At 41.5% G+C, this 15,069-nt stretch overlaps 1 long non-coding RNA gene across 5 annotated transcripts in view; it reads right to left on the reverse strand.

Moving 5' to 3' along the window:
* Nucleotides 1-15,069, reverse strand: part of LOC142603190 (uncharacterized) — a 246,655-nt gene that overhangs the window by 154,659 nt on the left and 76,927 nt on the right. For all 5 annotated transcript variants that reach the window (XR_012837070.1, XR_012837069.1, XR_012837074.1 and 2 more), the window contains exons 3-4: nt 7,319-7,466; nt 4,245-4,300 (exon numbers count right to left, since the gene is read on the reverse strand). This is a non-coding gene — a long non-coding RNA (uncharacterized LOC142603190). The remainder of the gene's footprint in view (nt 1-4,244; nt 4,301-7,318; nt 7,467-15,069) is intronic.

Below are 15,069 nucleotides of genomic sequence, written 5' to 3' on the forward strand. Positions count from 1 at the left end.
ACCTTAGTTAACACACAATTACAAAGCAAACTAATTACTGACATGCAAAACAATCTTTATTGAATTAGGAAAAGTTATGTTTCTGACTGCCCTATCAACTTAATCGAACTGCCCATCTAACCCCGTAGGAAAGAACAAGTGAATGAGAAGATGGCCAGTACAGCAGTCATTAGTAATCCTTTATAGCCTAGAACCCTAATCATTACTTGCTTTTCTGACACTCTGAATGACTTTGGAAATTGCAGTGGTAACAAAGTTGGGTTTTAGCTGATTTTAAAGAGCTTCCACTATACTGCAGATATTTCCAAAGAATACTTTTCTCTTTAAGCATACGTTGGAATCAATGACCACACGTTTCCTTAAGACAGTACGTCAGCTCTATACCACTTTTTTGTTTAACGCTGCATTTTTTAAACATTTCACAGACCAACACAAAATCAGACACTATGTAAAATTCTGGGAAACACTGGTCAAAATTTAGTACTTATCTAAACATTAGCATCAGCGTAGCCAGGGAGTACGGAGGTTATCATACAGTCTAGTGTCAAGCAGGACTTGTTCCTTCTCTGCCACGGCCTCTTTCAGCTCCAGCCAAAACATCGGTATCCGTGACAAAATACAAAAAGCAGCCCTGAACTCCAGAGGTGCTTCAGTAAACAGCATCTAATTCAGAACCACAGTGACCCCTGAGAGTATGTTTTAAATGGTGCCAAATACTGCACTTGTAGAACTCAAGGGGTCATTTGTCACTGGGCTCAGCAGCAGCAGCAGAATTTGTTCCATTAAGTTCTGATGGTGGAAATGGAGCACAGTTCAAGAAAGTCAGTACATTTCTCATTTACTTCTATGTGCACTTGCAGATTAAAGCCCTTACATGAGGTTCAGTTTCATTTACACTGATGAAAACTCTAACGAACTCAAGGGAGTTGCTCTGAGTTCATGGATTAACTTCACAGAGTTGAACACAAGTCTTGTTTGTTAATAATATTTTCTGAAGGTTAAAGGCAGTGAAAACTCTTATAGCTGCTCTTTCAGATAGTTACTTAATTAAAAAAAAACAAAACCAAAAAACAAGCCTGTATGGACTTTTTGCCCAAGTTTACATGATGATTTTCCATACCGGGGAAGCTATTTATGTCATTATTACTTTTTTCTGGACAAAATTAATTCCTAGAAAATTTTGATTAATTTGCAGCTTGATGCATTAAAAGTGAGCTTGTGAAATTACCAGAAGAGGTAAATAAATGATTCATGCGGGTTGGTTTTGCATGAATAAATTATTTGTTCCTTCTCTGTGCTTCATTTGATAGAAGAATGCAAAATTAATGCTATTCTATGCAAATAGAAACCCTTTTATAAAATTCTGACCTAATTATAGGTGTTTGCTAAGAAACACGTACTTGAGTTTTTGGGGAAATAATTTCTTGGTGCCATAATGTGTCATGGAAGGGAAAGATTCAAACAATAAAATATGCCATTTGAGGATATTTAGCAGAGAGAAATATACATAATTAATATTTCTCTCTTCCTAAACCATTTTCACCCTTTTGGAGAGGTGATTAGATTGGAACCCAAAATACTACAGCCCTACAGCTAGTGTTTTAACACAGCCTATGATTCAAATGAAATCACTGCATACCATGCAAAGATGAGTATCCCAGAAGATTTTCATTAATGCCAATAAAATAGATGGCATTTAAATTAACTTGTAGCCAAGGAAACAGAGAAGCACCTGACAAGTATTATCCCTCAGCCTTCTCCTTCAGCAGCAACCGATATGAGCAGTTCGGTCCGATCCTGCAACAGGTGATGGCCAAATTAATTCTTAAAACATTAGGCCTTCAATCACTTCCAAATGGTGCCCGCTGACTTGCAACAAGCTTTTGCTCGGAAGAATTGTTCATAAAAATAATCTTAGAAGTGCCAAATTATTTCTTGATAACTACCATTTGAAACAGTGGAAAACACCTTCCTTCGCAGCTGTCTCCAGGAGAGCCAAAGACAGAAGGATAGAGCCTTTTATCTCAGGTGATGAGAAACCATCCAGAGGAGAGCAATGCTCCAGAACGGGTATCAGCTGTTAGCACGGAGCACAGGGCCGCGGCAACGTGAGCCTCCCTGATCGCCCACCCACGGGCTCGCTCTCCAAGTCCCGCAGCCCCTCTTCTACGGAGAGGTTTCATTTCAGCAATGTTTTGCTTTTAAGTTTTCTGAACATACCACGAAGTTTTCATTCACGCTCTGGCTGACGACACTGCACGCCAGCTGCCTTCTGGTACCTGCCCACATGTCGGTACGCTCCCGTCCCTCAGGTTTCATAATGTCACTTCACTGATTTAAATGTGAATTCATACCATTGACAACAAGAGTGGAATTAATTTATATTTTACAGCTTTCCATCTTGAACCGCTAACCACTAAGAAATGCCGTTAACAGGATTCCATCAGAATAAATGTCAAACAATTTTGGAAAAAATATCCATCAAACATCTCAAGGATTTAGACGTAAGTAGAAATCACCAAACTGAAAATTATTCATCTGTGAATACAAAGATACAAAACATTCCAAATCTAAAGATTACCTTTAATCTGCATGTTAGCGAAGTGAAAGGAAACATTACACCATAACGCTGACGAGAAGATGGGTAGGAGCCACAATAACTAAAGAAAATCTATGCTATCAACCACAATGTTTTCTACAGCAGTATTTCTTCAGACATTCTAATTAAAACATACAAAGCCCTTCAAGAATGTACTTGAAGACATATTTTAGATAACTCAGAATGACTATTTCCTCTTTGACCAGTACTGCATATTTTAGGTACGTTCATGCAGAAGCTTTGGCATATTTGCAGGTATTTTCCCCCAGGGCAGTTCCACTGCTCTGACACTAACTCTATCCACCACTGTTCGTACCCGTGACGGACAGACAGACAGACTGACTGATCAGTCACCCTGAGGCTTGCAAGTGGTGTCTCTCACGGCCTTCACTCCTCGCTCTCCCTCCTGCTCTATTACAGCACACGTCACTGAATGATCCTGGGTTACCAAATGATTTAGCCTACTCTACATATTAAATATGGACGAGGATGTAATAATTACCCTGTCAGTCTTTCTGCCAATTGTAAATTTAAACAGGGATAACTCATATTCGTTCCCAAGTGACTGAATAGGAACCCAGACACCATTCCCCAGCAGTGACACCTCTCGGACAACAGCCTCTATGTATCCACACTGAAGGATGGAATTCCATCTTAAATGTGGGATACATATTTCATTCCAATCTATGGGAAATAATGATTTGAAAGGTCTTTCCACCAAGCAGTGAGACATTCCTCAAGCTCCGCTCATCTATTGCTGGCCGTACGCTCCGTATCAGCGGTACGGGCAGGATCCTGCGCTCTGGTGCTTCCTCAGCGCAAGATGCACCAGGCACCTCATCCCCCAGGAGCAAGCAGTTAAGCCAGAGCTGACTTACATCTAGATAAATCTGGCAGATTTTACAAGTAATGTGGGTAATTAGCAAGCTAGAGGTTAAACAATCACAGTACTCTGGTACTTTATTCCGAGCTTGAATGCCCTTGATAGAAATCAGTGAGGTATCTACTCCAAACATTTTTGTTTCTGTACACAATGCGGCTGCTACAATTCAAAACAGACAATTTAGTGGGTGGATCTGTAATTAAATTATTATGGCTCATATCTAATTAAAACAGATTTCAAGGCACATTTCAAGCTGTGGTTGGATGTCAGTTTTAAGTTGCCTCACACGGCTTGGCAAGCAATCACGCTGAAGGAGGGCAGAGGGAAACAGCATCCAAGTCTAAGAAAAGGAGGACCTAAAAATAAAAATGTTTTGGAATGACTGCCTTTCATTTTGAACCCAGCATTTCATTTCTGGCATGATACCATCCCACACCACAGATCTCTCAAACAGGCCTTCAGACTCACAGAAAGAAGTAAGAAACAACTGAAAATGCACAGACCACGGTTGTATCCGGGTTCAAGAGACAGTTTAAGAGGATAATGGAGCTGAATAAAAGCTTTCCCGCTTTATGGGAAATTAGTTTCAGAGGCAATACGTAACTACAAGCCAGGGAAGACAGAAAGGCACAGCCTAGTAAGACACACTACACAATACATGATCTGATACGCGCTCTCAGCAATGAACCGCAGGACACGCTGGGTCTTGGACCGTCAAGACAAGGCAAACCATTTCAGTTCTCTGCGGACAGACAGACTTACCCTGTGGAAGGTAACTGAACACGTCTAGTTGCTCTGCACCTTGCTCTCTTGCAGCTCTAAAAGGAAAAAAAAGCAACAATTTAAATTCAAAATACGAATTCTATCTCCACTAAGATTTTTGGGTCAACGAGTAACTTGTCTGTAAAGCAGCGGTCTTTTTATATTGTCAGAAAAGATGCATTTGAATTTTAAAAGTATTTGAAAGTCTAGTGTCAATACCATTCCTGTTCCAACAACTATTTATGACCACTTTGCCCTTACCGATGCGCTACTCCAAAATGTTGATTACTTTTCTACTGACTGAAGCCTTTGAAATAACCGGGGAAAAATGTAGGGCCTGACTCAACAAGCAAGTACTAATCCAAGGGAATTTTGAATTTGGCCTTTTTTCATGAACTTCAAGGTGTAACACAATAATTAATTCTGCTGTTGTGTGTTTATATACAATGCAGCATGGCTGTTACCCCTCTAAACAATACAAACCACTTGAGGATAACTCCAGCAGCACGAAAACATTAACTTTCCTCCGTAAAACACCATGCTTTTGCCACCTTTGAAAGAATCTCTGAGGACGTTCTGTTCATTTCGCATGCAAAAGTGTGAGATGGTTAATTCATTCATCAATCTTTGTCTACCCCATAGATCCTTATTATAAATTTGCAGGCCCCAGTATTTGCATTGCATCGTGCATACTTCTCTCTGGGCTATATATTTTATGGCCTGCTAGATCTAAGAACTGTTCATGTTTGCAAATAGCGGAACACAAAAACATTTACACAGAACACATACTGTACTAACGTACAGACAGTCACATATACATATATAATTAATGCAAGTCAGATAACGTACCATAGTAAAATGCCATAATAGCTACAACAATAAAACCCAGCCACGAAGACAGCTTTACTGCAATCTTAGTGCTCAGATTCTCACACCTTCCTTCTTGTGCTGTCTGTCACAGCATCTTATTCCTTGGAGTAAATGTTTTACTCCGAGAAGAATAAAAGTGCTGTCACTGGGAAGAGACTATTTCAGTCACTTCAGAATTAGCGGTTAATCCAAATTCACTTTACTATGAAGTTAAAAAGAAGATGTCAGCTAATGCTCCGCAGCCCTGAATGCAGAGCATACGTTATCACCTGCCTGATAGCTTCAGATGTGTTATGTACACACACAGATTCGTATGGCTTCGAACGTGTGAAACGCCTTTCGTATTACAAGTGGTATCGAGCCAAACTCAGCAAGAATGTTATTAAACCACACTAATGTGGAGCCTGACAGATGCTTCAAGCTGCCAAAGAAGTGAAATTTCCCCAGAGGAGAGCCGTGTCTCTCCCGAACCGTGCGGTACGTGCAACAGGCCATGCGATACGGCCATCAGAGACGGGGCTGCGATGGGATTCACACGAGTGGGCGAACAGAAGGCCGCCCCACCCCAGGAGCAGGTTTCTCTGCTGTGACCGTCCGTAGCCCCGCACGGAAGGAGAGCAGACGCCTGTCCCGGGACACCGCGCCAGCAGCAGGGACTGCCCGGAGCACCGGCAGGGACAGCACGCCTGAGCCTGCTGCAACAAGCTGCTCACTACTAAGACTATTCAGCCTTTTAAATGCATTGTTCTTCATTTAAATTCATATTTCTACATACAACTGTGAAACTAGCAAAGGCAAAACTATTTGTTAAGCTGAACATACACCTTGGTTTTTACTTTGAATGCAGAGAATTCAGCCAAGAAACAAGAACGGGAGTTTCAGAACCACCTTTTACAAACTATATAGAAGGGGTTGAAACAACAAAGTTTAAAAATGTTGCTAACTGTTTTTCTTTCCTTTTCTTCCATTCCCCCAAGTGGGATTTTATTTCTACATAAAATTTAATGCTAAATAAACAGATATATTTTCAGAAGACCTCAGGGTGCCGAAGCCACCATGGGACTGAAACCACGAGGAACGAGCAGGAACTGAAACCCCAGCTCTGGCCTCCTGTGAGATCTGCCCCCCTGCACACCCATCCTGCTCACTAATTAGTTCACCTCCCGCTTTTTCCTGTACTTTTACTTATACACTTAAATACATTTCAAATGTAATTGCATAAAAAATTGCCTGGTTCACCCAGGAACTAATAAGTCCATGTAACTGCTATTACAAAACTCAAATCAAAGGCGCTGAATATTGCCATTGCAAAGTAATTAAGCCAGTAAAACTATCGGTGACTTGAAATGCTCTTTCATTAGTAAAGAGAATGCAATTATTTTTCTGCCACCTTTTCTTATTCTATTAGGCTGACATGCAGGAACAGACATACTAAGCAGGCTGATTTCTCACAAGGCTCCCTGCCTCTCAAAGCACATTTACATCCCCAGCTCTCTCCGATGGAAGTCCTTCTTCACGCGCAACTGAACGACTGATGGCCAACACACTGCCTCTGCTGTCAGGACTTAACGCTCAGCGATCGAGCTTCAACATCTGACAGCTAAACCGAGCAGCATCCTTAAACCCTTTAGCTTCCACTTAATTATTAAATAAAATTCCAAACTGTTGGGAAGGGAGCACACACAGCATCAGGTATTTGGGGGGGGGGGAAAACTCCTACCGTATTTTTCTTGTATTTGGTTTTTATTAAGGGCCTGATGTCTTCAGCAACAAGAATAAATGTAGTGCTGAAACAGAGCTGCTTGCAGCGGTGACACACTTGCATAATGTAATTCCAGGAATTCTGTCTGAAACCATGTGTTGCTATGTAGTATATCGCTGTTTCAGCTTTCTCTTTTTTAGCCTAATTCTGAATGTATTTTTATGATAATGGAGTATGAAAATGTAATTTTGTAATTTCTAGATGCATTTCAGGCTCTTGCCTCATCACAGCTCCCAAGCTAAGTAGTATCAATTGGCAGTGCTATTTGTATTGATAACCTGAAAAAGAAAATCAAGACCCTACACAAAGTGACATGAATCATTCATGAAGCCACCCAAATGTTACTGTAGCAAGGAGACAAGCAAGTTTGAACCTAGCATGAGGGGTCTCTAAACACATAGATGAGCTGCCTTTTAAATTATTCAAAAGGCTGAAGTCTCACCGCTCACAAGCCTTCCCGCACACGTTTAGCCACTGCAGCCAGGCTCAGGCTCCGAGGCAGAAGCAGGAAGCAGTCTGGTGAAAACTTCAGGCTCTCCGCAGCGCTGGGCTGGACAGCCTCGGCGTCCTTCACCAGCTCACTGTGGCACCTGGGAACACACATGGAGCACAAACAATCTTTCTCAAATCCAAAGACGGAAAGCCCAGTTTCTGACAATCTAACGTGACCCCGTTCATCTGTCAGACAACCCGGCAGAAGGGGCCAGTTGGCGCCGGGAACGGTGGTCCCGGTCCAAGGGGACAGGGAGGAGCGCGCAACCGGAACGCCGCAGGGTGCCGAACCCAAACTCAACGATGGAAGAACTCCATCCCAAATATTTGCTGGTGTACGGGACTGGCAGGCAACCAACTATGGAAGGCTTTGATTTAACACAGCGAAAGGAGTTTTGTTCTAAGGAAAATAATGATTGTATAGTATTCCCATCTACCCTCAGATAACAGCAAGGCGCAGCTGGACTCAGCAAAGTATGGAAGAAGAGGGACTCATCCATACCTAACACACAAACTGCAGCGCTGCATGGGCACGGCCACCGCATACCTACGCAGGGAAGTAGTTAAAGTTTTGTGGGGTTTTTCCTCATAAATGTCTTGTGGTGTGTGAAGGAAAAAAAAAAAAATAATCCTGACACACTCGTTAAAGAGAATTCAACTCTAATGACAGGCTTCTGACTGACAAAGATGGAATTACAATGCGATTAAGGATATTAATTGAAGAAAAATTGACCAATGGCTTAGCTACGGATTTGCTCTAGCAAGCAGAAACAGAACTTAAATGAAAATGGAAACACAAGTTAATGTATTTTTCATTAAAAAAAGCAGAAAGGATAATTCTCCTTGATTCCCAGCTGTAGTGAACTTCTCAGAGCAGTTGGCATGAAGCACCAGTAACCAGAGAACCCTGTAAAGGAGGCTCATTTCTGCGGAACCCTAACACTAGCTCTTCACCTATTAGTTCTGAACTTGTATTTCAAAAATTCTCGTCCTTTACAACAATAAACATTTGCAGTTCTACCGCTGTCACCTGGATCTTCCACTGAGGCAACCTGGCATGCTTCAGGATTTCATGAGCCTATCAATTAGGGTAAGAGGTTGTCGGGGGGTTTTTCCCCCCTTCCTTTTTTTGCTAACAGAAGGTAGGGACGGACAGCACGGAATGTTATTGCCCCACAACACGCGTACGTATGAGCAACACGTGGCACCTCAGAGGAGCCATCACCTGGGCTGGGACCAGCGTGCAAGCGGGACAGCCACAGCCGGCCCCGGCTGAAACAACCGTGCGTCACCCTGGCATTTAAAACCCCAACGCAGCTCCCTCCGGATCAAGGCCCCGCACCGCCAGGACCACGGTTGCTGGAACTCTGGTTCAGCAGTGTGAGACAGGAATACAAGTAACTAGATTAGACAGTGAAATCCATTTCAGATTAATTGGTGAGTAATCGACCTGACGAAGTTTATGATCCCTGAACTAAGAGTAATACAAAGGTACAATGTCAACAACGAAGTGGTAACAGCTGATGAGAGTACCCTTCTGCGAGGAAAACAAAATCCTTTTTTCTTTGGCTGGAGGCAAAGGCAGCATCAGACAATTTCAAAAGTGACAAGTGCACTCTCTCTTCAACGGTTTTAAAACATTAAATTAAATAACGCCTTTGCTCTTTGAGTAACCTTTGGTAATTGTTGGGAGAAAAAAATATTTGTGATGCTTTTCGACTTGAGTGCAGCACGTATCAAAACTTATATTGAGACATTTAGGCAGTAATAGGAACATCTTGCAGGAGAAATGTGTTTATTTACAAATGCACAGAGATTATATTTAAAGTAACATTAGGGAAGCAGAACAAGTCATGAAAAATTATAGTGGAATATTCCCCCATAATTCCCTACTCTTTTAAAACAAAAGAAAAGAAAACAAAACAAAACCAACCTTCCCCCTAAACCAAAACCCCCTTCACCTGAAAAGTATTGGGCTTAAAATCCACAGAATTAGAATCTGATTCATTCTAATATAAATAAGAAGCAAAGCTTAGCTCAGCTCTAGGGTCAAACCTGCAATTTCCAATACAGACATTAAGTTCTCCCCAACCTAGGCACATTCTGACTTAGGAAATCTCCTGCTATCTTGTTTTTCATTTCATGGGCTTTGTTTCAATTAAGTGTCAGCAAACATTAAACACTGCAGTACTTTAAAAATAATTAACCCTTGAAATACTGTGGAGGACTGAGGCAACTTATCAATGTTCCTCTCTACCCAAGAACGGCAGAAAAGCTGCTGCAGTCCTTGAATTCAACGGAGCCGTGCTGACTGGAGCTCTTCAGGATCTCCCTCATGGCATCAGACTTATTTTCTTGCAATTATTGATTTGGGACAAAAAAATTTCAAAGCCATAAAGGGCCATGAGGAATTACAAAGTGGGATTCTTCTACCTGTGCCTTTAAAAATCCCACCTGCATTTCCCTTGCCCAACACGGAGCAGAGAACCCCTCCGAGGCTTTTAACGAGCTAAGACAGGACCTGGAGAGGGTCTATCCCGATAGTTCTGAGATAGATTTGGGCATCTGTCCCATCAGTATTCTGACAGCCGCAGGAATTGCCAATTTACTTCTCCCTAATGTCCCAATTTCCTTCCAACTCACAACTTGTCTGAACAAAACACCGGAACTCACCAAGCTGATAAGCAATTCTTTAGGATCATTACTGCACTCAACTGTTTGTACGTTCAGATTTTTCTAGATGCTCCCCAACCAATTTCCGCTCCTCGCTGTGCTCCGTCTCGCTGGGAGCTGCACTCATTTCTTTTAAAGCACTTTCTTATTTCATTGCCATCTTATTTGATATCCACCTGACCTGTGCAAAAGCACAGCTATATTTATAGTTTGATTCTATCTGAAAAAAATAACTTTTTTTAAAAAAAATAAACACTACCTGAGGAAATTAATCAGTAGAAAACCAATGTTTTCTATTATTGTTACTCAAGTCCTCAGTACTGAAAATATTGATGACCACTCTTGTACACAGAAAAACAGATCTCCCTTCACAGCACAAGACAGGGAAAACTTGAAGAATGCTTTCTTTTCATTTCTCTCTTCCCTCACTAGTTATAGGAAAATGGATTGAGTCATCTGGCTGGTCCCTGCCAGTCATATGGCTTGTCCTGGGAGGAGAACATGCTACGGAACAAATACATTCAAAACACTTAAAGACAAGCTTCAATAAAAGTCAAAGAAAAAAAACCAAGCTCCTGAAGGAAAAAAATGTCTTGCAAGGGAATGAGGAAAATGCATTTGACAGTGTCCATCACCAGCACCATCTAGTAAAGCAAAACACTGAAGCAGAAGGTGGACAGCTTAGTGGGAGCAAAACCCGAGCGTTTCTTATTGTGGATTTCTGCATGGTGCTATTCACACACGAAGAACTTTTCCCATCATTCCTAAGGAATGGCAGGAGGTACCATTTCTTGTAAAAACTGTTTTCTCTCATTCTTCTCTTTTCATGTTCCCCATATCAGCGTCACCTGCAGATGTTCCCAGGGGTTTGAAGGCTGAGGAACACCAACAGGTACATCATCTTGCCGGAGGTGAACCCTTCACCAGGGCTGCTGGCTTCCTTCAAAATTACTCATCTCTTACTCAATCTGAGATCATAGCAAAGTTTTGCAAACTTTTTAAAAGTGCTCTACTTTCTGCCTTGAAAGGACAGGCACCGAGCTGGGTTTTCCTCTAACAAATTCCAGACATGGTTTCAACTCCGTGTTACAACAGGCGCCTTCGGCTATATTGTTCAAACTGTTTGAAATCAAGTTAAACAGCAAGAAGAACAGAGTTACATTTGAATCAGAGTAGGTTAAAAAAAGAGAAAACAAATATGCTACGCGAGTAACAACTCTAGCTGTGCATGCTGAGACTCTTTAGCATGCGTATTTATAATGAGGATTTACTGCGAAACTGTCAGTGCATCTTAATACTAAAGAAATTCAAACTGAATACTGAAGGAGACAAAGATTGCCTGAAATTCAGCTAAATGTGTGCTTCTCTTTGACACACCAGCAAACCAAAGGAAAAAAAGGTTTTAATTTCAGTGGGTGGTACAATTTTATGACAGAGGGAAATAAATTTTCATTGAGTATGATTGACACTTCTGGAAACTGTGTTAGCTTTGTTTCCAACCATCACGTCAAAACAGATTTGGGTGTTTCTATGCAGATCAGCACCATAATCAAAAGACTAGAAAACATCTCCTTCTTATTACACCATTTTGAAGTCAACTCTTCATTTTGCATTAAAACTCCCCTCTGATCTTGAAACCTACAATATTTAATAAAAAAAAAGAAATCTCTTCGAAAAGCCAGGGTCAGTTTTCTTCATCATCTTTGTAGCATTTCAGGTGTGACAAAACAACTTCTCTTTTGAAATACTATATGGTTTTATAAATATTCATTATTAAAAAAAATAAATGTCTGTGCTCTCTCAAAACATCACGCAATTTTTGAGCTGTGATTACTTCTAGAAAGTCATTTCCAACCCTAGCAACCTATGGAAACACTGCTTGCTATATCCATGCTGAAATCCAAGCAGCAGGTAGCGGCAAGGATGTGTGAAGGTCACGAGGATGATTTGATACTAACGTCATGGTTTCACAGGTTGTCAATCTATCATGAAAATTCCCTGTGGAGGTTCACAAACAGGTCCAGCAAGACAAGAGTTACTCTCCTCTCTCATGTACCAGAAAAATAGCCTCCTTACACCCTTCTCCTGTCGTTGCCTGGAATCATGATATTCAAGACATTGAGAACACACTGGTTTATTCCTTACTTTCAGCAAACACAGTTCTGCTCAGAGATGCTACCGCAGAGAAAAACAGCAGATGCAGAAGCAAAGTGAGGCAGCTCGGTGCTCAGCCTGGGGCTGGTCGATCCCAGCAGAGGAGGAAGGGCAGCAGCAGGGAGTCGCTTTTTTTTTTTTTTTTAATATAAAAAGAAAGAGCACAATGCATCTGCTAGAGTCATGGCACACGCTGGCCTGTAACTTGTGTCTCTAACTTGGGAGATGATTTGATCTAAGCACATCCAGTTTGTGAGCTGCTCAGAAGTTTCACCCTCAGTTCTGAGGCTTCTGATGCTTATGATCTATCCAGCTGGCCATTGATTTATATTGATGTAACCCAACCATCCAGTTCAAAGGTTTAAGTATCAGCACTGGATTTATGGCTTCTTCAAAACATCTTCAACAATCTGTCTTCTAATCTACAATAAGAAGTTAATTTTTTAATTCATTTTCCTGGGGTTTAACTGACCTTTCTGAAAATGACTGCAGTGATTCAGCAGCAACGATTTGAGATCATCTTGGTTGGCCATCCTCTTGCAATGCTCCTGGCCACTTACAGTGTCAAGACCACAGTAAACACATTTTTCTGCCTCAAAGGCATTTATTAGAAGAAATTATCTTCTGAGACCAACGGCATAAGGTCAGAAGACAGAGGGTGAGTGACTGCTCATTCACTTTAGGAGGGATTGGTGCTAAATGTTCACACCTAACTAGTTCATGTAATTACTGGGTAATTGCCGAATATTAAGGACGTTTAAATTAAACGTCATTTACTGACAAAGAATAAAAGCAAGAACAGATTGCAGAAAAACTGTGACCTTTTGTAGCATCAGGTGGATTCGCATGGATGCGGCCTCCACCAAGGCACAGCCATTTATGTGAGAGATGCCTTATTCCACAGGTCTGAGGAGCACCGTTTCCCACAGCCAGCCCCCACACTCCAACATCCCAATGTCTACCTTGCCATTTAACTCATGGTCCGACACGGCAATCTGTGGGCCCAAATCCCCCGATGGTCCAACACGGCAATTTGTGGGCCCAAATCCCCCACCTGCCAATACAACTTATCGCCTATATTTGAAAACCAGGCCTCGGTGCATTTTCTCTGAAATAACACCTCAATCTCAATCCCTTTGCTTACCGTAAGCAAATGACTGGAGCGATTACTGTATGGGCAGTGTGACTGCTCTGTTCACAGCGTTTGACAACACGTGGTGGGGCGTTCCCAAGGGTCTGTACAGTCCAGGTTGACTCCAGCGACGTAGGCGATACTAATGTTTTGTTACGTGGTCATGCTTTTTACAAAGAAGATTTCCAAGGCCAAGGACAAGAAAGGTGTTGGGCAGACCAACAGCTGCTGTGTAGAAGTGCAGCACTTCCAGAAAAACATGCTGAGTTTATGAAGTCCCATGGTATAGTCTGGTTTTATTAGAATGTCCCAAACTTAAGCAATCCCGAGTGGCTGGAGTATTTATGAGCAGAACACAAGTGCGGTCAGGTAAAACAGCCCTCGCTGGGTAAAAGAATTTACAGGCAAGCCATTTGCTATCCAAGAGAGCAATAAAGCAGTTCCTGAAGTACAAATATTTACAGGCAAACCAAGCTCTTTGAGCTGTGAGTTACTGGCAGGCTGCGGCTGTGCTTTCAGAGAGCTTTCACCTCAGCAGCTGCTCAGCAGCAGACATCGGAGCAAACTCTTCTGTTCCTATCAGAAGAATTAAATCAAAACCTGGTTTTAAAATTGAGAAGGTGTGTGCATTTCATCAGCTGTACAGTTTTGTGAAGAGAAAAGTCAGACTAAGGGATGTGAAAAACACGCACAGGAACATATTTGATGATGATGATGATGAACATATGATTAATGTGAAATAGAAGTATTTCCTTCTTGCCAATTACCATTCAAACCTCGGAAGTCGAACATAGAAATGTAAAATAAATATTGTCTGGCATTTCCACATGCTACTAATTTAATCCATTTAACAATCACAAAGAATTTTGACCTATACTACCACTGTATCCATATATATAACAAGATGGTAAACAGAAAACATCTGATACACCCTTGAACCACTGGAATGGTGGGAAGAGTCCCCAAAGCTGCTCTCCACAAGCACTGAATGACTTTGCCTTGGATCAACTAGTTTTTTCCTTAAGAAGCTGAGGACATAGTGGGATTTCGGAAGACATCAGATGATGTGCAACCGCAGCAGATACTTCGACTTGCATCAAGATTTAATCGAGAGTTAAGCTAGTTCAACAATAAGGATGTCAAGAGGTACTGAAAAGACCCTGTTGCCTACACTTAATTGACCTGCTGTAAGCATCAACTCAATGAACCTGGGAATAAAGCCCAAAAGTTGGTAGAAATGCAGAAAATTAAAATAAACATTTGACAACATGCAACGACTTCTTATTTCTGATTTGAATTAGAGCAGACAAGGTTATCAGCCTCCTTTTTTGTAACGGCTGTACTTTCAGCAAACTGGTAGTGGCCTGAATGTGTAAAAAAAAAAAAAGTAATTGCAATCAAACAGAGCAAAACCTGAAAATAGTGCAAGAGAGCTTCTCCTGTTGCGCAGCATTCTGGAACACAAGAGCTACTACCAGCACAGGTTGGCACTAAAATCAGCCATTTCTCTCAGCTCTTCTCTGCTTGCTGTGAAAAATAATGATCTGTTGATCTTGGTTTGTCATTCAAACTGTGTACCCACTAAGTCAGCATCTGTCTCTTTACTGGATCTTCTTCTGTGATGTTTACCGACTGTCAAAACTAAACAGAAACAACACAAGAACAAAACTTCTAGAAATACTTGTAAAATGACCTTTGTTCAAAAAGCCCTGACAATAATGGCCATCAGAGTACAAAAAACT

Source organism: Balearica regulorum, chromosome 10, assembly GCF_011004875.1.
Source record: "Balearica regulorum gibbericeps isolate bBalReg1 chromosome 10, bBalReg1.pri, whole genome shotgun sequence".
NCBI classification, from domain to species: Eukaryota; Metazoa; Chordata; class Aves; order Gruiformes; family Gruidae; genus Balearica; species Balearica regulorum.